The sequence below is a fragment of the Pelophylax lessonae genome (assembly GCF_965119305.1).
Source record: "Pelophylax lessonae genome assembly, chromosome: 12".
NCBI classification, from domain to species: Eukaryota; Metazoa; Chordata; class Amphibia; order Anura; family Ranidae; genus Pelophylax; species Pelophylax lessonae.
In genome coordinates this window covers 20019556-20043238 of record NC_138779.1, presented here as the reverse complement: position 1 = coordinate 20043238, position 23683 = coordinate 20019556, and the positions used below count along the sequence as shown (strand labels likewise).

The 23683-nt window shown below is 44.5% G+C and overlaps 1 protein-coding gene across 5 annotated transcripts in view; it reads left to right on the top strand.

Annotated features, from left to right (window-relative positions):
- Positions 1-23683, top strand: part of PRDM16 (PR/SET domain 16) — a 909210-nt gene that overhangs the window by 470226 nt on the left and 415301 nt on the right. The window lies entirely within an intron of this gene.

Here is a 23683-nt window from a genome sequence, read left to right as displayed (position 1 = left end):
GAATTGGGCTTCGTAGGTTTCATTAGGAGATCTAATCAGCTTTGCCAATAGAAATTTTATTTTTTTAAATATATAAAGCGAAATTTCTTCCTAAAAAGAACATAACGTGGTGATCTTGATTCCTAAAAGCACAATAATTCAGTATGGAGATTCCATTGTACAGTGAGCACGATTCCCATACTGTTTTCTGTTTTCTTTCACGCTGAATGCAAATGGGTGTTTTTTTTTTTGTTTTTTGCCTTTGTCAGCCGCTAAGTAGATGCGATAATTAAAAAAAAAAAAAGACAAGCTATTGGGTAAACACAGTCCTAGTGTGTGACCCTCTAATTAATAGACTACAGGGAGAAATTACAGGCATGACAAGATAATTAACACATACATTTTAGAGGAAAATGCCAGACGGGGGTTACGGGAGGCTCGAGCGTGAGCCTGGCGTGACTGAAACCATCTTATTCTCAACGTTTTTTTTTTTTTTTTTTGGAAAAGGAGCAAATACACTCCGGGTCTTTACTGAGACAAGATTTCAGATGCATGTTTTATTTTATTTAGACAGACAGATGAAAAGTTGCCTTGGATTAAAGACGCAGGTGTTGGATCCATTATCTAAGAAGTCCTAGGAAGTGACAAAAATACATGACATTACATTCAAAGCCTAATTCCAGACAATTTCTTTTTTTTTGTTTTGTTTTGGATGAATTAGGGAAGAGCTTATTTTTTAATCAGGTTTTTTTTTTTATGCCTGTGACCCCATTGGCAAGACTTCCTCTCCTTTTGACACCAGGGGAGCATTCTGTTGATGTGGACAGCGTGGACAACGTGTTATTGTGGACAAAACCGTTTTACTCACCATTAAAAGCCGAGGGACCATTTTTTGCAATGTATAACTATAGACCTTTGATCCATATTTATTTGGGAACTGCATCTTAGGGTTAATATATTAATGCTTGCGGGTATATTGTAACACATTTCACCAGTACACAACAGGCCTGGTGGGGAGGCCGGTAGCACTTACAAAGTGCAACAGTGAAGGAACAGAAGACTGGAGAACCAGAGATGCTCACAGCGTATGCCACGAGGAGCAGAGTGCGGCCTGGTGGGTCCATACCCAGAGGAGGCTTTCCAGAAAGGTTGCTGTAGTCACTACGCTTTTCCTACTCTTCCAGAACCTTTTCCTGGCTCTAAGTACTGTCCCAAAAAGATAGGTCACCTGTCCCTACACTGGCCACTCACAAAATGTGCATCAAACCCTACAGCCAGGGTCTTAAATAGACTCTGCCTAACCCAAGATGGCTGCCAAAGTCACATGATGCACCAGCATCCAATCGGACAGCTGCCTCCCCAAGGAAACTATAGAGGAGTTAAGACCCTCTTGACTTCCTCCCATATCTGCATTGCCGCTGCAGACGAGCACCACCTGCAGTGGAGGATAAAATGTGCATCAAACCCTAGACCCAGGGTCTTAAATAGACTCTGCCTAACCCAAGATGGCTGCCAAAGTCACATGATGCACCAGCATCCGATCGGACAGCTGCCTCCCCAAGGAAACTATAGAGGAGTTAAGACCCTCTTGACTTCCTCCCACATCTGCTTTGCCGCTGCAGACGAGCACCACCTGCAGTGGAGGATAAAATGTGCATCAAACCCTAGAGCCAGGGTCTTAAATAGACTCTGCCTTATCCAAGATGGCCACCAAAGCCACATGATGCACCAGCTTCCAATCGGACAGCTGCCTCCCCAAGAAAACTATAGAGGAACTAAGCTCTTCTTGACTTCCACCCACATCTGCATTGCCGCTGCAGATGAGCACCACCTGCAGTGGAGGATATAGACTGCACTTGCTTATATTTTTTTCTTTTGGCCTACTAATTGATGGATAGGGGTGTGGTCAATAACTCAAACGCCACAATTGAAAAATAAAACAAGCAAGCGCCCCCCCCCTCTCCTGAACCATACCAGACCACATGCTCTCAACATGGGGAGGTAGGTGCCCCCCCACCCCAAAGCACCTTTTCCCCATGTTGATAGGGACAAGAGCCTCTTCTTGACAACCCTGGGCTGTGGTTGTCAGGGTCTGCAGGGCAGGGGGCTTATCAGATACTGGAAGCCCCCTTTAACAAGGGGAACCCCAATTCCCACCCCCCCCATGTGAATGGGTATTGGGTATACAGTACCCCTACCCATATACTTTAATGGGGTTCGCCGTTCAGGTTACAACATCTGCCCTGTTCAAGAGTTCTGCTGCGAACTGAACAGGGGGGTGTTCGGCCCATCCCTAATAATGACGTGTAGTTGCAAAATTGTGTCCAGTAACAAAGGACCTATAAAAAGACAACTTAATCTTAGAAGAATGTACCCCTTCCATATTAGGAGTATAAAATATACAGGCAGGTAGGAAGTGCTTTCCATTTTCCATGGAATCCTTGTTATTTTTCTCCCCATCATTGCTGGTCACTTGACCAAACGCCAAAATCATAGTCATGTGAGCTCTGCTGAGGCGGAGGGTTAACGGTCAGGAAAAGCAGATAACTAGCCAGATCTGTGGATAGTGGTTCAAAAACTGTTTAGCCAAGCTCATTAACCAATACTTGAGTAGTTGATCCCATGACTGTCACCAGTGAGGGGAAGATTTATAAAATGTAAACCCATCTGTATCTCCTATACACTTAATTTAGCAGGGGAGACTGTTCTAAAGACAAGCTGGGTGCTACAAGGCTTCTTAAATACTGGCTATCCAACACCACAATCAGTGGACATGCCAGACAGGCAACACTAATTCCAATGATGGCATCCAATCCCAGATGATGCCAGTTTTGGGGAAACGCGTTGGGCGGAGCGAGTGTGTGACGTCATTACGCACAAGTTGGTCAGATGGGCCGCGGCCGTGCTTTCTAACATCGTGATCTTATAATCTGTTTGCTCTCTATAGCTGTTTGAACTACATAATCTGAGATCTCCCCTGTCTGGTAAGAGGCCAACATTATTATACTTTGGAAGAGCACTTTATTTGCACTGGAGCACTTTATATACGTTTGGAGCACTGAGCACTTTGGAAGCACTTGGACATATGATTTAATATGAATTCACCAATTATGTATTTTATTTTATTATATGATTATTTATTTTGCACATTTATGAACTTGACGCATTTGTATGTTATTGTGTATATTTAATTATTTTGTTGCACGTGTTTGGTCATTCATTTAAAGCAATGGCACACTCATTTTTTTATATAGTGTTTTTAATCCAATATTTAGGATTTAGTTGCAGCAATCCCATCCTAAAATAATCTAGTGTGAGGTTTACCATTAATTCAAAATTAATTCCAATGATATCAGAGAATATATGGTCTTATATATATATATATGGAGAAAAAAATATATGGTTTCTTTATATTTTTTTGCTTTAAAAGTCCCCTTCAGTGCCGCTTATCAGAGCCCATCAGTGCCACACATGAGTGCCCACCAGTGCCACCTATTAGTGCCCATCAGTGCTGCCAATTAGTGCCAATCAGTTCCTCATCACCAGTGTCACCTATCAGTGCTGCCTATCAGTGCAGCCTACCATTGCTTATCAGTGCCCATCAGCGCCGCCTATCAGTGCCCCCTCTCGGTGCCCTTCAGTGCCGCTTATCAGAGTCCATCAGTGCTGCCAATCAGTGTCCATCAATGCCTCATCACCAGTGTCACCTATCAGTGCTACCTATCAGTGCAGCCTACCAGTGCTCATCAGTGCCCATCAGTGCCGCCTATCACTGCCCATAAATGTCGCCTTTCACTGCCACCTCTCGGTGCCCTTCAGAGCCGTGCCTTCAGTGCCGCTTATCAGAGCCCATCAGTGCCACACATCAGTGCCTGCCAGTACCACTTCTTAGTGCCCATCAGTGCTGCCAATCAGTGCCCATCAGTGCCTCATAACCAATGTCACCTGTCAATGCAGCCTACCAGTGCTTATCAGTGCCCATCAGTGCCGCCTATCAGTGTCACCTATTAGTGCCCCCTCTCAAGCCCTTCAGTGCCGCTTATCAGAGCCTATCAGTGCCACCTATCAGTGTCCATCAGTGCCACCTATCAGTGCTTCCTCATCCGTGCCTATCAGTGCCTCCTCATCAGTGCCCGCTAGTGCAGCTTTATCAGTGCCCATGAGTGCCACCTATCAGTGCCCATCAGTGCCACCTCATCAGTGCCTATTAGTGCCCATCAGTGCAGCCTATCAGTGCCCATCAGTGCAGCCTCATCAGCGCACATCAGTGAAGGAGAAAATTACCTGTTTGCAAAATGGAATAAACTATGAACTTTTTTCTTTTTGGTTTTTATATTCGCAATCTTTTTTGTTTCTTTTTGATTAAATGCCACTAAGCCCCCGTTCACACTTGGGTCGCCTGACAGGTCGCCTGGCATAGAGAAGTTGTGGACCCATTCTAATAGGAGCGACACAAGTCGCTCCGACTTAGAAAAAGGGTCCGGAGCTTCTTTGGGGTGACCTGGAGCGACCTGCATTGACTTCAATGTTATGAAGTCCGTGCCGGCCGCTCCGAGGTCGCGGTGCGAGCAGCGCGCCGCGACCTGTGAGGTCGCCCCGGGAAGTAGCGTCGCCCCAGTGTGAACGGGGCTTAAAAGGAAGCGCTATTTGTGTGAAAAAAAAAAAATGTTGTTTGGGTACAGTGTTGCATAAACGCACAGTTGTCATTCAAAGTGTGAGAGGGCTGAAAGCTGAATATTGGCCTGAGCAGGAAGGGGGGTATAAGTGCCCGACAAGCATGTGGTTAAGGTTAAAAAAACCTTCTGCCTTTAGAACCACTTTAAGTCTTTTTTCACACTATTGAGCTGCAGTAACACATGCAATACCGCAACGCACTGTATTCATTCTGAATGGCACCCCAGCATATCTTACATTGCAGCACACCACAACACATGGAAAACCAACGCCGTTCTTTGCAGTGCGTTACGTTACTAAAGTGCTTACGTCTTTTTTTTTTTTTTTGGGTGTGTTAGGCAGCCCATTCGCATGGATAGGCTGCCTTTCCACTCCATAGTGCATGTGCGCTACTGCGGTGCAATAGTGTGAACCCAGCCTAAGTGCCGACTACAAAAAAAAAGCCATCGGATAACAAATTTCAAATTCATTTTAAATACCCTGGAGCTTGTGCAGGATCTATATAAAACCGTGCCTATTCTTTATTTTTTAATTTTTTTTTTTTGGTAGGTTTGAAACCAATCTTTAATTCAAATATATCATAGATAAATTGGGTACAATGCTGTATTAAAATAGAAGTCATCCGTTTTTTTTTTTTTTAACTAATTGAATACATTAAATAGCGCAAGGACCTGAAAGCACTGTCAAATAGTAACGCACTTACCGAGGCTTCACTAATAAAAAATGTATTTAGGGTCTGACCATAATGGCTATCGCTGCTTGCCAAAACATGACTTCCTAGCAGGTGCTTTTTGTCGAGTGCATCTGTAATGGTACCTAAATGAATTAGCGATAGAATGGACTTAGACCGAGCAGTGGGGGCCTCCATTAATCTTGCGTTAATCACTAAAGAGATGCCAGTCATTTTTCTTAAGAAGTCACATTTTTCTCGCCTTGCCTACGACCGCAGCTCATAAAGTAACATATTTGCCATGAAAGGGCTCTGCTTGAATTAAAAACCCCGAAGGTTTATGCAGATTTACGTTTTGATTACTCTTGGCATGGGTTCCTCGCAGTCTCCGGAAGGAAGGTCCACATTGAAAGGGGCTCAGCGTGTCGTTCATAATATTCTTTGAAATAAAAAAGTGCACTTGTGCTTAGTGGATTTAATCAGCTCAGACTTTTGATAGTCAAACAATAGCTAATTACAGTAACACCTGCCTTGCGAGGGAACGCCATGGAGGTGACTTGACGATGAGAGGTCTTTCCATCTTGGCGGCACGGTTATTACAGACTGAGAAATGGATGGAGAGGAAAGTACATCTAGCTGACATTCTGGAACTTTGGGGCCTGCTAAAAGCCCCCCCCCCCCTCCTCCCCTCCCCCCCATTCTATAGGACTGATTTTGTTTTATTTTTAATTCTGGTATACCGGGGACAATTAGTCATTTTTGTTCCTTCTTAAATACAGAAACATCAATATTTCAAGACCTTGGTCTCCTTTCCGAGGAGTCAAATATTTTGATGCTTCATGGGGGAGTTTGTATAAATGTTGGTATGTATTTGCATGAGTAACTTTTAACATAGTGTGTTTGTTACTGAACATACATAAAATGCGTAAAAATGGAATTGGGTTATTTCTAGTCTTAAAGATGAACTCCGGTAAGGTAATGCTTGGGTGGCCTACCGTATAGTAAGGGTTTTAAAGCCAAATTCTGGACACAACGAAAAAAAAATACCTTTGCAGTGGGATCAACCCATCCCCCACCCTTCCCTTCTTGCCCACCCATACTGCACTCAGTACATCTTACATTGCAGCCCATGATAGAAATTCGGCCAGTTCAACAGGGACTGGCCAAGATGCGTAAAAATGGAATTGGGTTATTTCTAGTCTTAAAGATGAACTCTGGTAAGGTAATTTTTGGGTGGCCTACCGTATAGTAAGGGTTCGAAGCCTAATTCTGGACACAACGAAAAAAAAATACCTTTGCAGTGGGATCAACCCATCCCCCACCCTTCCCTTCTTGCCCACCCATACTGCACTCAGTACATCTTACATTGCAGCCCATGATAGAAATTCGGCCAGTTCAACAGGGACTGGCCAAGATGCGTAAAAATGGAATTGGGTTATTTCTAGTCTTAAAGATGAACTCTGGTAAGGTAATTTTTGGGTGGCCTACCGTATAGTAAGGGTTCGAAGCCTAATTCTGGACACAACGAAAAAAAAATACCTTTGCAGTGGGATCAACCCATCCCCCACCCTTCCCTTCTTGCCCACCCATACTGCACTCAGTACATCTTACATTGCAGCCCATGATAGAAATTCGGCCAGTTCAACAGGGACTGGCCAAGATGCGTAAAAATGGAATTGGGTTATTTCTAGTCTTAAAGATGAACTCTGGTAAGGTAATTTTTGGGTGGCCTACCGTATAGTAAGGGATTAAAGCCTAATTCTGGACTCAAGGAAAAAAAATACCTTTGCAGTTGGACCAACCCATCCCCCCCCACACACACACCCAGGCTTCCCTTTATACCCACCCATACTGCAAAGGGAAAATGCTCATAATGCCTGGGAGTGTCAGAGTAAGGAAAGCCCCCCAGTACATCTTACATTGCAGCCCATGGATAGAAATTTGGCCAGTTCAACAGGGACTGGCCAAGATTTGGGGCCTGTTAAAGGCTCCTCTCCCATTCTATAATGTGTTTGTTTCTGAACATACATAAAATGCGTAAAAATGGAATTGGGTTATTTCTAGTCTTAAAGATGAACTCCGATAAGGTAATTTTTGGGTGGCCTACCGTATGGGTTTAAAGCCTAATTCTGGACACAAGGAAAAAAAACACTTTACAGTTGGATCAACCCATCCCCCCCCCCTTCCCTTCTTGCCCACCCATACTGCACCCAGTACATCTTACATTGCAGCCCATGGATAGAAATTCGGGCAGTTCAATGGGGACTGGCCAAGATGCGTAAAAATGGAATTGGGTTAATTCTAATCTTAAAGATGAACTCTGGTAAGGTCATTTTTGGGTGGCCTACCGTATAGTAAGGGATTAAAGCCTAATTCTGGACACAAGGAAAAAAAACACTTTGCAGTTGGATCAACCCACCCCCCCCCCACACCCCCCACACCCCCACGCCTTCCTTCCTACCCACCCATACTGCAAAGGGAAAATGCTCATAATGCCTGGGGGTGCCAGAGTAAGGAAAGCCCCCCAGTACATCTTACATTGCAGCCCATGGATAGAAATTTGGCCAGTTCAACAGGGACTGGCCAAGATTTGGGGCCTGTTAAAGGCTCCTCTCCCATTCTATAATGTGTTTGTTTCTGAACATACATAAAATGCGTAAAAATGGAATTGGGTTATTTCTAGTCTTAAAGATGAACTCTGGTAAGGTAATGTTTGGGTGGCCTACCGTATAGTAAGGGTTTAAAGCCTAATTCTGGACACAAGGAAAAAAAATACCTTTGCAGTGGGATCAACTCCCCCCCTCCTCCCTTCCTGCCCACCAATACTGCAAAGGTTAAATGCTCATAATGTCTAGGAGTGCCATAGTAAGGAAAGCACCCCAGTACATCTTACATTGCAGCCCATGGATAGAAATTCGGCCAGTTCAACAGGGACTGGCCAAGATTGGGGCCTGTTAAAAGCTCCTCCCCCTCCCCCCTATTCTATAGGACTGACTTTTTATTTTTAATTCTGGTAAAAAATACCTTTGGAGTAGTATCACCCCCCCTCCTGCCCACCCATACTGCAAAGGGGTAAATGCTCATAATGACTAGGAGTGCCAGAGTAAGGAAAGCACGCCAGTACATCTTACATTGCAGCCCATGGATAGAAATTTGGCCATTCAACAGGGACTGGCCAAGATTGGGGCCTGTTAAAAGCTCCTCCCCTCCCCCTATTCTAAAGGACTTTTTTTTTTTTAATTCTGGTATACCGGGTCAATTAATCATTTTTGTTCCTTCTTAAGTACAGAAACATCAATATTTCAAGACCTTGGTCTCCTTCTGAGGAGTCAAATATTTTGATGTTTCATGGGGGATTTTGTATAAATGTTGGTATGTATTTGCATGAGTAACTTTTAACATAATGTGTTTGTTACTGAACATACATAAAAATGGAATTGAGATATTTCTAGTCTTAAAGATGAACTCTGGTCGGGTCATTTTTGGGTGGCCTACCGTACGTATAGTAAGGGTTTAAAGCCTAATTCAGCTAGTTCAACAGGGACTGGCCAAGATTCGGGGCCTGTTAAATGCTCCCCTCCCCCCCTATTCTATAGGACTGATTTTTTATTTTTTATTCTGGTATACCGGGGACAATTAGTCCTTTTTGTTTCTTCTTAAATACAGAAACATCAATATTTAAAGACCTTGGTCTCCTTCCGAGGAGTCAAATATTTTGATGTTTCATGGGGGAGTTTGTATAAATGTTGGTATGTATTTGCATGAGTAACTTTTAACATAATGTGTTTGTTACTGAACATACATAAAATGCGTAAATATGGAATTGGGTTATTTCTAGTTTTAAAGATGAACTCCGGTAAGGTAATTTTTGGGTGGCCTACCGTATAGTAAGGGTTTAAAGCCTTATTCTGGACACAACGAAAAAAAAAAAAAAATACCTTTGCAGTGGGATCAACTCCCCCCCTCCTCTCTTCCTGCAAACCCATACTGCAAAGGGTAAGTGCTCATAATGCCTAGGAGTGCCAGAGTAAGGAAAGCACCCCAGTACATCTTACATTGCAGCCCATGGATAGAAATGCGGACGTTCAACAAGCACTGGCCAAGATTGAGGCCTGTTAAAAGCCCCCCCCCTCCCCCCTATTCTATAGGACTGACTTTTTATTTTTAATTCTGGTAAAAAATACCTTTGTAATGGGATCAACTCCCCCCCCCCTCCTCCCTTCCTACCCTCCCATACTGCAAGGGTTAAATGCTCATAATGCCCATTAGTGCCAGAGTAAGGAAAAATTCTTACCTAAAGCCACCCATACATGGATCGAAATTCGGCAGGTTCAACGGCGACTGGCCAAGATTTAATCCATGTGTATAGGCAGGCTGATTGTACCCGAGTTGATCCATTGATCGACTTGGGTACAACCAGCCTTTTGGATTTCTTTTTAAATGCGATCACTGCCAACGGCTATAGGGGCTAGCAGCATTCACTGTGCTCTTTGGTGGCTGGGAAGGTTCAGCGCCCCCCCCCCTCCCCCCGGCAGAACACAATAGCGCTGCAGGAGGCATTCCCTCACCAACACTAACTGTGTTGATGGGGGAATTGGGAAATTTTCGTTCCTTCCACTATGGTACAGTCCATTGTTCTCACTATCAGGAACCTGGTCCTGAACAATGCAGGCTGCCGCTGGAGTAATAAAAAAGGAAAGAGGTTACTAGTAATATTCAATTTACAGGCCCACTCACTTGTAAGTTTTGCCATTGTAACCAAAAACCATGACATAAAGAAGAAACCCTTATCCCCAGGGTACAACCCCAGGACAGGGTATAAAGCGGTTACATAAATGGCAGACGTGGCTTGAATAGTATCATTTACTAGTTTATTGAGTATCAAAAGAAAATATTTCTACTATTCCCTAAGATCGCTTAATAATTTAATTACCCCGCTGGATTGCTGTTGGAGTGCTTCCATTTGAGAGTGGATAGTTTTTGCTGAAGCCTTGAGATGATGATGGATAACATGAATTTGTGTTATTGGAACCCCAGTGAGGCATCCAAATGGTGGGTAGGCAGTCCCCACACACTGAAATGTTGCCACAATCACATTGGCTCATAAAGAGAATTTTTGGATCTGAAATTGAAACAACACATCAAAATGTTTGAGTCCAAAATTAAGTTTATTCCAAACATAAAGTTAGTACAAAACCAACGCGTTTCAGGGGCCAAACTTCATGTTCCAAATTGACTGCGCACCAGTGCACAAAGCAAGGTCCATAAAGAGATGGATGAGCGAGTTTGGGGGTGGAGGAACTTGACTGGCCTGTACAGAGTCCTGACCTCAACCCGATAGAACACCTTTGGGCTGAATTAGAGCAGAGACTGCGAGCCATGCCTTCTCATCCAACACCAGTGCCTGGCCTCCTTTTTAGAAGCAAATTAGAAGCAAAATCTTGCAGGAGCTACAGAGTATAAAAGAGAAGAGAGGCGCCTCTAATGGCGCTTTTCCACTGCCTGGAACCGAATGGTTCGGCTCGCTTTTGTGCTTTTCCACTGCTGGTACCGCATGGTATAGTGTAGGAACGGTTCGGTACGGTACGGTACGGCGGCGCTTTTCCACTTCATGGAACCGAACGGTACGGCTCTCAAAAACAGTACCTACTCGATTGCGGTTCCAAGAGGTACTATACCCGGTACCATATCCCAAAATCCTTTGCATGCAGTCACTACTAGCCACTGATTGGTCAGAGAATCCCACCCACCCCGTTGTTATCCCACCCACTTAACTTTAGTACTACTTTAGTGGAAAAGCAAACCATACCGTACCGTACCGAACCGTTCCAACACCATACCATGCGGTACCAGCAGTGGAAAAGCAAACTGGGCCAAGCAGGGCCCAGTAGAGCCGAGCCGGTACTTGCAGAGGAAAAGTGCCATAAGTGTAGCAATATGGGCACATTTATTGAAGGCTCAACATTTTAGCAACTCACATGGTTGATGATTAAAACAGACACATCTAAGTATGCAGGCATCCGGTGTAAAGTTATCCACATAGACTGTCCCCCGCACCGCCGGCTCTCACCGCCATCGGTCTGCAGTTATGACCGGGAAGACTACCCTGCAGTAGAGTGATCTGAAAGTGAGGCTTGAAGCGCTCGTGGAAGGGATGACGTAGATGGCGGTGCGGAGGACGGTCTATGTGGACAGCTTTACCCCGGATGCCTGCATACTTAGATATACCTCTTTTGATCATCGACCATGGGAGTTGCTAAATGTTGAACCTTCATTAAATGTAACCATATTGCTACACTTAGAGGCACCTCTCTTCTCTTTTATACTCAGTTGTGACATGACGGTGGTGACGCTACTTATATATCAAGACATCGCTTGTTTATCAAGTCAAAATGTATAAAAAAAATTTGCTTGTCTTGCAAAACGCTCTCAGACCAATTTACTCTCAATCCAAGGTTTTACTGTATGTGTATATATATATATATATACAGTATATTGCACAGTGCTGTACCAAATAAATGCCATTCAGCTGGGCTTGACATCTACTTTATTGCAGGAAGACCCTATGGTGATGCAAGCAGAAGGCCTGGAGGGGTAAAGGTTACTGCATAGTGTGGTCATAACAGGCAGATTTCCAGTACCAGGCCCCATATCTATTGGTAGGACTAATTCATCCTACTCCATTATCCTTGACTACAAAGCGTTGTTTGTAATGGGTCTCAAATGCCCATCGTCAATTAAGGTTACCTTGAAGATAAACTTTAAAGAGCCAAGCGGTGCTGTATTGATATTTGCTATTGGACTACCATAGTATATTATTCCCCCAATTCTAAGACATGTTCTGATCTTCTTGCTTGTAACCTGCAGAAGCCATACATAAATGTCTTGTTGAAGTCCCTTTTCTTTGTCATTCATCTTGCAGTAGACAAATTTGTGTTGTCTGCGTGTTCAGTCGAGTGGAGAAGGTTAGTTGTTAGCCGCTGGCACGGGACAGGCCCTCGCAATTTGCCCAGAATCAACACAGATGTTGGTAATGATAAAATGATGGATGCGGCAGCTCCGTAGGCCAAGTGACAACGCAGACAAAAGAGCGTCTTGAGACAAGACCTCCTCAACACTTACAACTTAACATTGAGAGCCATCTGTGCCAATTCCCTTGGCGAATCATTACCGGTACGGAGATGTTACCCTTTCCATTGCTACACTTCGTATTTGTCAACTGTCAAAAGATGTGGACAATACATTTTTCAGTACTCTGGGGACTGCGGGTAAGGACAGGATCCATAGATGTATATTAGGGACAATTATTACGCCATAAAGGCATATGATATTTGGAAGGAACACATAGGCCAGACAGTTGTTTTATTATCCTATTTTGAAAATTAAAATATTAATATTTAAAGCTCAGTTCCAGGCAAGTCTTACTTTTTCTGGAAAGGTCTTTCCATTCCTCTGCAGTCCCCACTTTTCTTTTTCCTGTCCATAGAAACTCTTCGATGAAGGGATAAGGAGTCTGCATAAAGGGCAGGTGCAGTCTACTTTCTCCACTGCAGAGGCATTAAAGCTGGAGAGGAAATTAAGGGGAATACAGTTCCTCTATGGTTTCCTGGGTAACTGGGGAAGCAATCCAGTTGGATGCTGCCGCTCCATGTGACTGTGACAGCCATCTTGGATCAGGCAGAGCCTATTTAGAGAGGAGCTCAAGGACCCTTCAAAAAAAAAAATTACTGTAAAAAAAATACTGTAGCTGCTTTTAATATTAGGGCACTTACCTGTCTAGGAATCCAGCTCAGTCAATTGGCTATCGGGTGTTCGTGCTGCCATTTTGCCTAAGGGAAACTGTCAGTGATGACTTGCAGCTTCACAGCCGATTTCCTGCTGCACACTGCGCTTTGTGAATGAGCTGGCTGTGGGGCAAGGAGGAGGGGGCGAAACGTCTGGCCCAGTTAAACGTGTGCCTGCTCCCTCTCCCCCCCCCAAATGGTGCCACATGGGGCAGCGGAGGGGGGGGCAGACAAGCGGAGCTTCCCCTTTTGGGTGGAGCTCCACTTTAAGGCCCTGGCTCCTAGGCTTGGTGCGCTTTTTGCAATTTGGTAGAGTAGGGACAGGTACTCCACTTGTTAGGGACAGTGCTAGCAGTAAGGAAAGGTTCCTGAGGGGGAGGTAAAGTGTAGGGTCACAACTCCTTTGGGTATCTATACAAGTTTTCCATTGTATCTGACTCTGTGAATTATTTCCGCAGCACCACGCTGCACTACACCTAGATGTGGGGCATCCTTGGTCACGTAGAGGCTTCCTGCAGAACTGAGTGGAGGGTGGCAGTTGAGGAGACAGATCTTGCAGTGCACAGATAGCAGGCTTAGGTCACCAGTCTCCTTAAGGCGAAGTCCTGCCGCTACAGCACCTAACGGACAGAATTGTATGATAAATTATACCCTAAAGGAGCCAATGGCTGCATGAAGAAGTGTCCTTACAAAAACGTTGGGGCACTTGCCTAAAGGGTTGGTTCACTCTTATAAAAAATACCCTATGTATTCCATAAATACCATGACTTTTCTTCTCTGCCTACCTCTGGATTTGATATTAATTGCTCTGAGTCTTTCATAGAGATCACGTCACATATTAGACATACAAGACCTCTAATCTTGTAGACACGTTTCATGTAGAAAACGACAGCTTAGATTAGAATAAAAGTCACAGTGGCTTCATGAGAATAGGTTTTATCCAACATAGATTTTTCTTTTATTTCATATCAAATACTTCCTCTGGAGATGACATGGATGTGTCAAAAGATTATCAATTAACATGTTTCTTTCACTTGACGTGGGATAAAAAAGTACAAAGGCATAATTATACATATGAAGGCATTATGTTTTAATTGCCCCCGATTAAACGATATCTGTCAGTGCCTTGTACTGGAGGTGGCCATCTCACTGTGCTTCAGGAATGCTAATAAAACTTGATGAAATGTAAATCAATGTCTGGAGATGGCTACCTCACTCTGTCATCTTAATGCCTGGATCAAGCATTGGGCTATCATAACTGCTCTGGTGCACAGCCTCTTAGGGTTGCAAAAAAGCTTGATAAAATATTAATCAAGGGTCTGGAGATGGCTACCTCACTCCACCATTTTGATACCTGGACCAAGCATTTGGCTATCATAACTGATCTGGTGCACAGCCTCTTGGGGTTATCAATAAAGCTTGATGAATAATGAATCAATGTCTAAAGATGGCTACCTCAATCCACCATCTTGATACCTGGACCAAGCATTGGGCTATCATAACTTCTCTGGTGAACAGTTTATCAGGGTTGTCAGGAAAGCTTGATGACATATAAATCAACGTCTGAAGATAGTTACCTCATGCCGCCATCTTGATTCTTGGATCAAGCATTGGGCTATCATAACTGCTTTGGTGCACAGCCTCATAGGGTTGTCAACAAAGCTTGATGAAATATAAATCAACATCTGAAGATGGCTACTTCACGCCACCATCTTGATACCTAGACCAAGCATTGGGCTATCAAAACTGCTCTGGTGCACAGCCTCTTAGGGTTGCAAAAAAGCTTGATAAAATATTAATCAAGGGTCTGGAGATGGCTACCTCACTCCACCATTTTGATACCTGGACCAAACATTTGGCTATCATAACTGATCTGGTGCACAGCCTCTTGGGGTTATCAATAAAGCTTGATGAATAATAAATCAATGTCTAAAGATGGCTACCTCACTCCACCATCTTGATACCTGGACCAAGCATTGGGCTATCATAACTTCTCTGGTGAACAGTCTATCAGGGTTGTCACGAAAGCTTGATGACATATAAATCAACGTCTGAAGATGGTTACCTCATGCCGCCATCTTGATTCTTGGATCAAGCATTAGGCTATCATAACTGCTTTGGTGCACAGCCTCATAGGGTTGTCAACAAAGCTGGATGAAATATAAATCAACATCTGAAGATGGCTACTTCACGCCACCATCTTGATACCTAGACCAAGCATTGGGCTATCATAACTGCTCTGGTGCACAGCCTCTTAGGGTTGCAAAAAAGCTTGATAAAATATTAATCAAGGGTCTGGAGATGGCTACCTCACTCCACCATTTTGATACCTGGACCAAGCATTTGGCTATCATAACTGATCTGGTGCACAGCCTCTTGGGGTTATCAATAAAGCTTGATGAATAATAAATCAATGTCTAAAGATGGCTACCTCACTCCACCATCTTGATACCTGGACCAAGCATTGGGCTATCTTAACTTCTCTGGTGCACAGCCTCTTGGGGTTATCAATAACGCTTGATGAATAATAAATCAATGTCTAAAGATGGCTACCTCACTCCACCATCTTGATTCCTGGACCAAGCATTGGGCTATCATAACTTCTCTGGTGCACAGCCTCTTGGGATGTTATCAATAACGCTTGATGAATAATAAATCAATGTCTAAAGATGGCTACCTCACTCCACCATCTTGATACCTGGACCAAGCATTGGGCTATCATAACTTCTCTGGTGAACAGTCTATCAGGGTTGTCACGAAAGCTTGATGACATATAAATCAACGTCTGAAGATGGTTACCTCATGCCGCCATCTTGATTCTTGGATCAAGCATTAGGCTATCATAACTGCTTTGGTGCACAGCCTCATTGGGTTGTCAACAAAGCTTGATGAAATATAAATCAACATCTGAAGATGGCTACTTCACGCCACCATCTTGATACCTAGACCAAGCATTGGGCTATCATAATTACGCTGGTGCACAGCCTTTCAGGGTTGTCAAGAAAGCTTGATGACATATAAATCCACTTAGGAAGTTGGTTACCTTTATATGAGTTCAGTTAAAAATCTTTAAAGAAGAGAAGAATCCAACATGTGATAAGGAGGATGCTATCAATCCGCCACCTCTATGCACTCACCAGTACTCAATGATATAAACACTTTATATTGTATAAATAACCTTAAATATCCACCACGTGACAAACAACGGTGTTATGCCTCCTCCAACATATATGCACTCAACAGAGGTATACTAAATATAAGCAAGTCACAGTTATCACTTAGTAAAATGATCCTCCAGACCTCCAAATTATCCAGTCCAGAGAGCCACAATACCTTCCTGATGTAGTATTTTTTGCACTCAATATCCATAAAAAACTAACATAAAAAAGCTGCAGCATACATAGTTTATCCAATATAAACAAACAATCATGGCTGGACTTGCTAGAAATCGGAAACGGCTGCATGACGTCAGCACGTAAGGCCCCTCCCAATGTGTTTCGTACACGTGCACGTCATCAGGGGTTACGCCTCCTCAGGTGCAGGTGCACAAAACACGTTTGAAAGGGCCTTACGGGGTGACGTCACACCACACTTGTTCCTTAAATTGTATGTTATTATTATTATACAGAATTCATATAGCGACAACAGTTTGGCCCTCACAAAATAAAAGAAGACAGTACAGTTACAATATGAGTTGAGTCAAGTCGAATTCACATAAAGTGAGGTTGATTTGATTTGAGAATCTTCAAATCATTTTTTGGCCAGGCCTTGCAAAAGCCAAAGTTGGCCTACAGGTACGTGGTTCAAAAGAAGACAAATTTCCTCACACAGAACCATAATTTCTAACATACTGGGCCCCTATGACTGCACTGTAAAATTACTATAAAGGGGAACTGGGGAAGGGGAGGTTGCTGTTCCGGTGGTCAATGAGTACAGCTTCCAGGGGCTTATGTTGGCTCTAAGAGCCAAACAGTCAACATTGACCAGACGTCCTCGCAGCTACAACTGACAAGTTTGGAGCATGCAGGTACAGGCGATTGGCTGAAAAACAGTCTATTTCAGTGTGCAGACAGAATCGCCAATCGGAAGCTGTCACCAAGTCGGTAGATAAATCTGCTTCTATCTGTAAAAATCAGTAAAACATTAAAAGTACAGTTATGCCGGTGACACGTCCCACGAGACCCCCATGCTATACACTGCGGTGCCTCTACATTACCTAGGTTGACCTGCCATCAGCATCTCTCTCGCTCACTTCCTTCCTCTGGCCCTCTCATTTGTCATGCTGGCCTGTGAGCTCTGCCAGGCCTCTCCATGCTTCATGGTTGCCATATCTGATCAGTGTGATTGATCATGGCCGTAGCCACAGGTTGGTAATATGTTATTTTCAGAGAGTCCCCCGTGTCCCCAGGGATGTCAGTGGCATGACAGACTTATAAACTGGCCATTTATCACCCGGGTCCCTGGTGGTCAGTCCTGTCTTACACCGAGCTGAGGTTGGCCTGCGGGGTTACCGCTGCAAAAATGTTTAGCTGACTCTTCAGACGAGCTTCTTACAGTAAGCAAACATCACGTATTGTGCAGAATTACCGAACTCGCCCTCCCATTCTGCAGACTCCTTTTGTTTGTCTTTTCTTTATTATTTTCCTCATGTTTTGTTTCCTATTTTGTCAATCCTTTTTCAAATGTGCATTTTATTTTTATTTCCCTTTTCCTCTAGTTTTTTGTCTCTTTTTTTATTCGCCATGCATTCTCTATGATTTTCTACTTACCACTTTCTGTTTTCTGCACTGTCACATTAAGTGATCTGTTCTTATCTAATTGCTTTTTTCACTTTTTCTCCTTTCCTCATACTTTCTCCTTTCCTTTCCTTTCCATTCCCTCTCTCCTCCCCTCTCCACTCCTCTCCTCTCCCCCTCTCCCCACTTCTCTCCCCTCTGTTCTCCTGTCCTATCTCTTCTCCTCTCCTCTGTTCTCCTGTCCTCTCTCTTCTCTCCTCCTCTGGTCTCCTCTCTACTCCTCTCTTCTCATGTCCTCTCTAATCTCTATTCCTCTGATCTCCTCTCTCCTCTCTTCTCCTCTCCTCTGTTCGGCTGTCCTCTCTCTTCTCCTCTCCTCTGTTCGGCTGTCCTCTCTCTTCTCCTCTCTTCTCCTGTCCTCTCTCTTCTCCTCTCCTCTCTTCTCCTGTCCTCTCTCTTCTCTCCTCCTCTGATCTCCTCTCTCCTCTCTTCCCCTCTCTTCTCCTGTCCTCTCTAATCTCTCCTCCTCTGATCTCCTCTCTCCTCTATTCTCCTCTCCTCTGTTCTCCTGTCCTCTCTCTTCTCTCCTCCTCTGTTCTCCTGTCCTCTCTCTTCTCTCCTCCTCTGTTCTCCTGTCCTCTCTCTTCTATCCTCCTCTGTTCTTCTGTCCTCTCTCTTCCAATGATCTCCTCTCTTCTCCTCTCCTTTCCTATATTCTCTGGTCTTCTCCTCTTCCCTCTCCCTTCTCTTCTCTCCTCTCTTCTCTCTCTTCTCCTCTCCTCTCCCCTCTCTTATAATCTGCTCTCTTCTTCTCAGACATAGATAATGCACAACATGCCAGAGGTTAAAATAATCAAACAACATAGATAACCAAGAACAGCCAGAAGGTAGGAACGGCAGCAGGCATAGATAACCAGATACAAGCTGAAGGTCAGGATAGGCAGCAGACATGGATAACCAAAAACAAGACAGAGGTCAGGATGGGCAACAGACATGGATAACCAAAAACAAGCCAGGGGTCAGGACATGCAGCAGACATAGATAAGCAGGTACAAGCTGAAGGTCAAGATAGGCAACAGACATGGATAACCAAGAACAAGTCAAGGGTCAGGATCAGCAGCAGACTTAGATAACAACAAGCCAGAGGTCAGGATAGGCAACTGATATAGATAACCAACAACAGACAGAAGGCAGGGACGGGCAGCAGACATAGATAAACAGGTACAAGCTGAAGGTCAGGATAGGCAGCAGAAATGGATAACCAAGAACAAGCCAAGGGTCAGGATCGGCAGCAGACGTAGATAACTAACAACAAGCCAGAGGTCAGGATAGGCAACTGACATAGATAACCAACAACAGCCAGAAGGCAGGGACGGGCAGCAGACATAGATAAACAGGTACAAGGTGAAGGTCAGGATAGGCAGCAGAAATGGATAACCAAGAACAAGCAAAGGGTCAGGATTGGCAGCAGACGTAGATAACTAACAACAAGCCAGAGGTCAGGATGGGCAACACACATAGATAACCAACAACAAGCCATAGGTTAGGATGGGCAGCAAACATAGATAACCAGGTACAAGCTGAGGGTCAATACAAGCAGCAGACATGGGTAACCAGGAACAAACCAGAAAACGGTGCACAGGAATCAAATGGTGGATACAAGCCTGATAGCAGGAAGGTGTACGATGGGATTGGCAGCTAGCTTTTCTGCTAGCAAAGCATTGCTCTGGCAGCCGCCATAAGCTGCATAAGGTTTAAAAAAGCGGGCAGAGGAAGCAAGTCCCTCTGATGGGTTGAGATGGTGACAGTTTTAAAGAGAGGATGGGGCTGTGCCACTCTGATTGGATGTGGCTGTGACACTTTGGGTAACATCTGGGAGTGTGCGCGGCTGCGTGCCATGGAAGCAGATGGGCACTGCGAGGAGAAAGTTCGTGGAACTTAGTAGAGCTGACACCTGTATTTAAAATACAGACTGCCAAATCCAAACACGAGCAACTCCTGCTACACCCACAGAACACGGCGGAGTATGGCGGCATACGACATTTTTTGTTCAAAAAGGTACAGTTCTTCTCCTTTGAGATACGGCGATAAAAGACGCCATTAGATCACACGACGACTCAATAGCCGAATTAAAATGAAAAAGTATACCGGTGAAATTTAGACTATAAGTCACCTGCTTGGCGCTTGTGTATTCGCTAAGTGCCTGCGCCATTGTGTGAAATAAACTTGTTTCCATTTAGTATAATTGAATCACAATCATTTGGGAATTGCATTACAAAACCCGAGCGACTCCCCCGGTCTGAGCCATTTGCATGAGCTAAAATGTTGTTATTAATATCATTTTTTATTATTTTTAGTGTTTTTTTTTGTTTTGTTTTGTTTTTTTGGTAGCACTGGGGCCTTAATGTACTGTGACCCCCTTTAATCCCTTCCAGTGTAAGACCATTCATTAGAGTATTGTAACGTTAGCTGTGGGATCTGTTCCATTCACTCCTTATTATATAGTGAACACCTCTCTTCTTAGTCACGGAGACTAATGTGAATTGTGGGCAGGTGAGATCGTACATGGATATTCGACACGCTTTATTAAAGTTAAAAGGCAGCCAATCCCAAAGAAAAACAAAAAACAGACGCTTCTGACTTTCTCTAAGTCTTCGTGGCGCGACAGAACTTCAGCTAGTTCATATCGTTTTGGCGTTTGCTGTGTAGCGGAGTGCAATGTACCGTATTACTGTATATTATCCACCATTTGTGGCTGGGGAGGGGCTGTAGTGTTCTTCAGAGGGTTGGCTCCACATAGAAATGATTGTAGTCCATGTGCCCCCTTCACATGACAACACCAGTGTGATGTGTGGTGAAGTGCGGAGGGGTGCAAGGGTGGTGCATGTTTCTGCAGCACAAGTAGGGTCAGCTATGGCTGGTTGCCAAAGGTTACCCAGGTCTGCAAGTTCAGCTATGAGTGGTTGCCATAGGTTACTCAGGTCAGTAAGGTCAACTAGGGCTGGTTGCCATAGGTTACTCAGGTCAGTAAGGTCAGCTATGCCTGGTTGCCATAGGTTACTCAGGTCAGTAAGGTCAGCTATGCCTGGTTGCCATAGGTTACTCATGTTAGTAAGGTCATGTAGAACTGGTGAGTAAGGTCAGTTAGACTGGTTGCCATGGATTACTCAGGTCAGAGTAAGATCAGCTAGAATTGGTTGCCATAGGTTTTCCTTAGGTCTGTAAAGGACTCTGATGTGAAAGAAGGAGGGATATGAGGACTCTAATGTGAAGGGGGGTTAGGGATTCTGATGTGAAAAGAAATGACTGGTTGCCATAGGTTACTCATGTCAGTAAGGTCAGGTAGAACTAGTTGCTATTGGCAACCCAGGTCAGTTATGACTGGTTGCCATGGATTACTCAGGTCAGAGTAAGATCAGCTAGAATTGGTTGTCATAGGTTTGCCTTAGGTCTGTAAAAGACTCTGATGTGAAAGAGGGAGGGGTATGAGGACTCTGATGTGAAAGGAAGAGAGGTATGATTAGTCTGGTGTAAAAGGAGGAGGGGTATGAGGACTCCGAAATAAAAGGAGAAGGGGTATGAGGACTCTGATGTGAAAGGAAGAGAGGTATGATTAGTCTGATGTGAAAGGAGAAGGAGTATGAGGACTCTGATGTGAAAGGATGAGTGGTATGAGGACTCTGATGTGAAAGAAGGAGGGGTATGAGGACTCTGATGTGAAAGGAAGAGAGGTATGATTAGTCTGGTGTAAAAGGAGGAGGGGTATGAGGACTCTGAAATGAAAGGAGAAGGGGTATGAGGACTCTGATGTGAAAGGAGGAGGGGTATGAGGACTCTGATGTGAAAGGAGGAGGGGTATGAGGACTCGGATGTGAAGGGAGGAGGGGTATGAGGACTCTGATGTGAAAGGAGGAGGGGTATGAGGACTCTGATGTGAAAGGAGGAGGGGTATGAGGACTCTGAAATGAAAGGAGAAGGGGTATGAGGACTCTGATGTGAAATGAGGAGGGGTATGAGGACTCGGATGTGAAGGGAGGAGGGGTATGAGGACTCTGATGTGAAGGGGGGGGCTAGGGATTCTGATGTGAAGGGGGAGGGGGGGGGCTAGGGATTCTGATGTGAAAAGAAATAGGGGGTTAAAGAGTATGATGTGAAAAGAGAAGGGAGGGGGATGAAGACTATGATGTGAAAAGAAGCCGGACTGAGGACTCTGATTTAAAAAGGGGGGTAGTATGGGGACATCAATGTGAAAGGAGGGTATGAGGACTCTAATGTGAGGGGGTATGAGGACTCTGATGTGAAAGGAGGAGGGGTATGGGGACTCCAATGTGAAAGGAGGGAGGGTACTAGGACTCTGATGTGAAAGGAGGAGGTTATGAGGACTCTGTTGTGAAAGGAAGAGGGTATGAGGACTCTAATGTGAACGGGGAGGTAGAGGACATTGATGTGAAACAAGGAGGGGTATGGGGACTGTAATATAAAAAGGGGGGGGGGGGTATGAGGACTCTAATTTGAAGGGGGGTATGAAGATTCTGATGTGAAAGAAGGAGGGGTGTTATGACTCTGATGTGAAAGGAGGAGGGGTATGTTTCTGAAGTGAAGGGGGGACGGGGACTAAGGATTCTGATGTGAAAAGAAAGGGGGAGTTGAGGACCCTAAAGTGAATGTAGAAGGAAGGTGTATAAGGACTCTAATGTGAATGTAGAAGGAAGAGGTATGGGGACTCTGATGTGAAAGTAGAAGGAAGAGGTATGGGGACTCTGATGTGAAAGTAGAAGGAAGAGGTATGGGGACTCTGATGTGAAAGTAGAAGGAAGAGGTATGGGGACTCTGATGTGAAAGTAGAAGGAAGAGGTATGGGGACACTGATGTGAAAGTAGAAGGAAGAGGTATGGGGACTCTGGTGTGAAAGTAGAAGGAAGAGGTATGAGGACTGTGATGTGAAAAGATGGTAAGGGGATGAGGACTATGATGTGAAAAGAGGAGGGACTGAGGACTCAGATGTAAAAGGAGGAGGGGTATGAGGACTCTGATGTGAAAGGTGGACCCTATTTATGACTGGGGCGCCTCGACATTTTGCAAAATTGCAAATGATAATGTAAAGAAAAAAAAGGTGAGAAACATGGTCATAGAGAAGCACAGAGACCCAGTGATGACATCATTGGGTGTAAATGAATGAAACCAGTAGGCTTATATATTGTTGGTAGGAGGAGGGGGGGGGGGGGAATAACCAGGGAAGGAAAAATCCCATCATATTACCCTCCATCTTTAGGCGGTGGGGTTTCGCTCCTTGTTTTGCGTCCTCGGAATGTGAAGCATGTGTGAGTGTATAGAAGTGTCAGAACGCCGACGTATGTCGAATGTCTCCGAAGGTCTGTCCTTTCACACGCTGCCCCAGCTGAACGTTTGCTCAGGTGAGAAGGCGCAGCGTTGGAGATGACAGAGCGCTTCCAGCGCCGGGGGATGGCCCCTCTGAGACGGGGGCTGTGTACACAAATGATGTTTTACGGCGTGATGTCACTTCACACCTGGGCAAACTCGCCGTGAATAGGAGCGCGCACTGTACAGAACCCCCGCCGGCGGCTCTCCTTTGTTTTCCCAGCGTCAGCCGTCACTGGAAAATAACAATCTAAGCTGACCTTTTATATTAACCTCATTTAGATTGCTTTCTGCTCCAAATCCATAGGATTCCTTTTATAAGATTGGCACCGGAGAAGGAGCCGGGAGCCAGGATTGTGTCACCGCGGAAAATTCTTCAACCCAGGATAGGCTGACCATTTAAAAGCAAACTCTTAGCTGGATAAAAAAAGACATAGCTCTGTATTCATTATTACATCAAT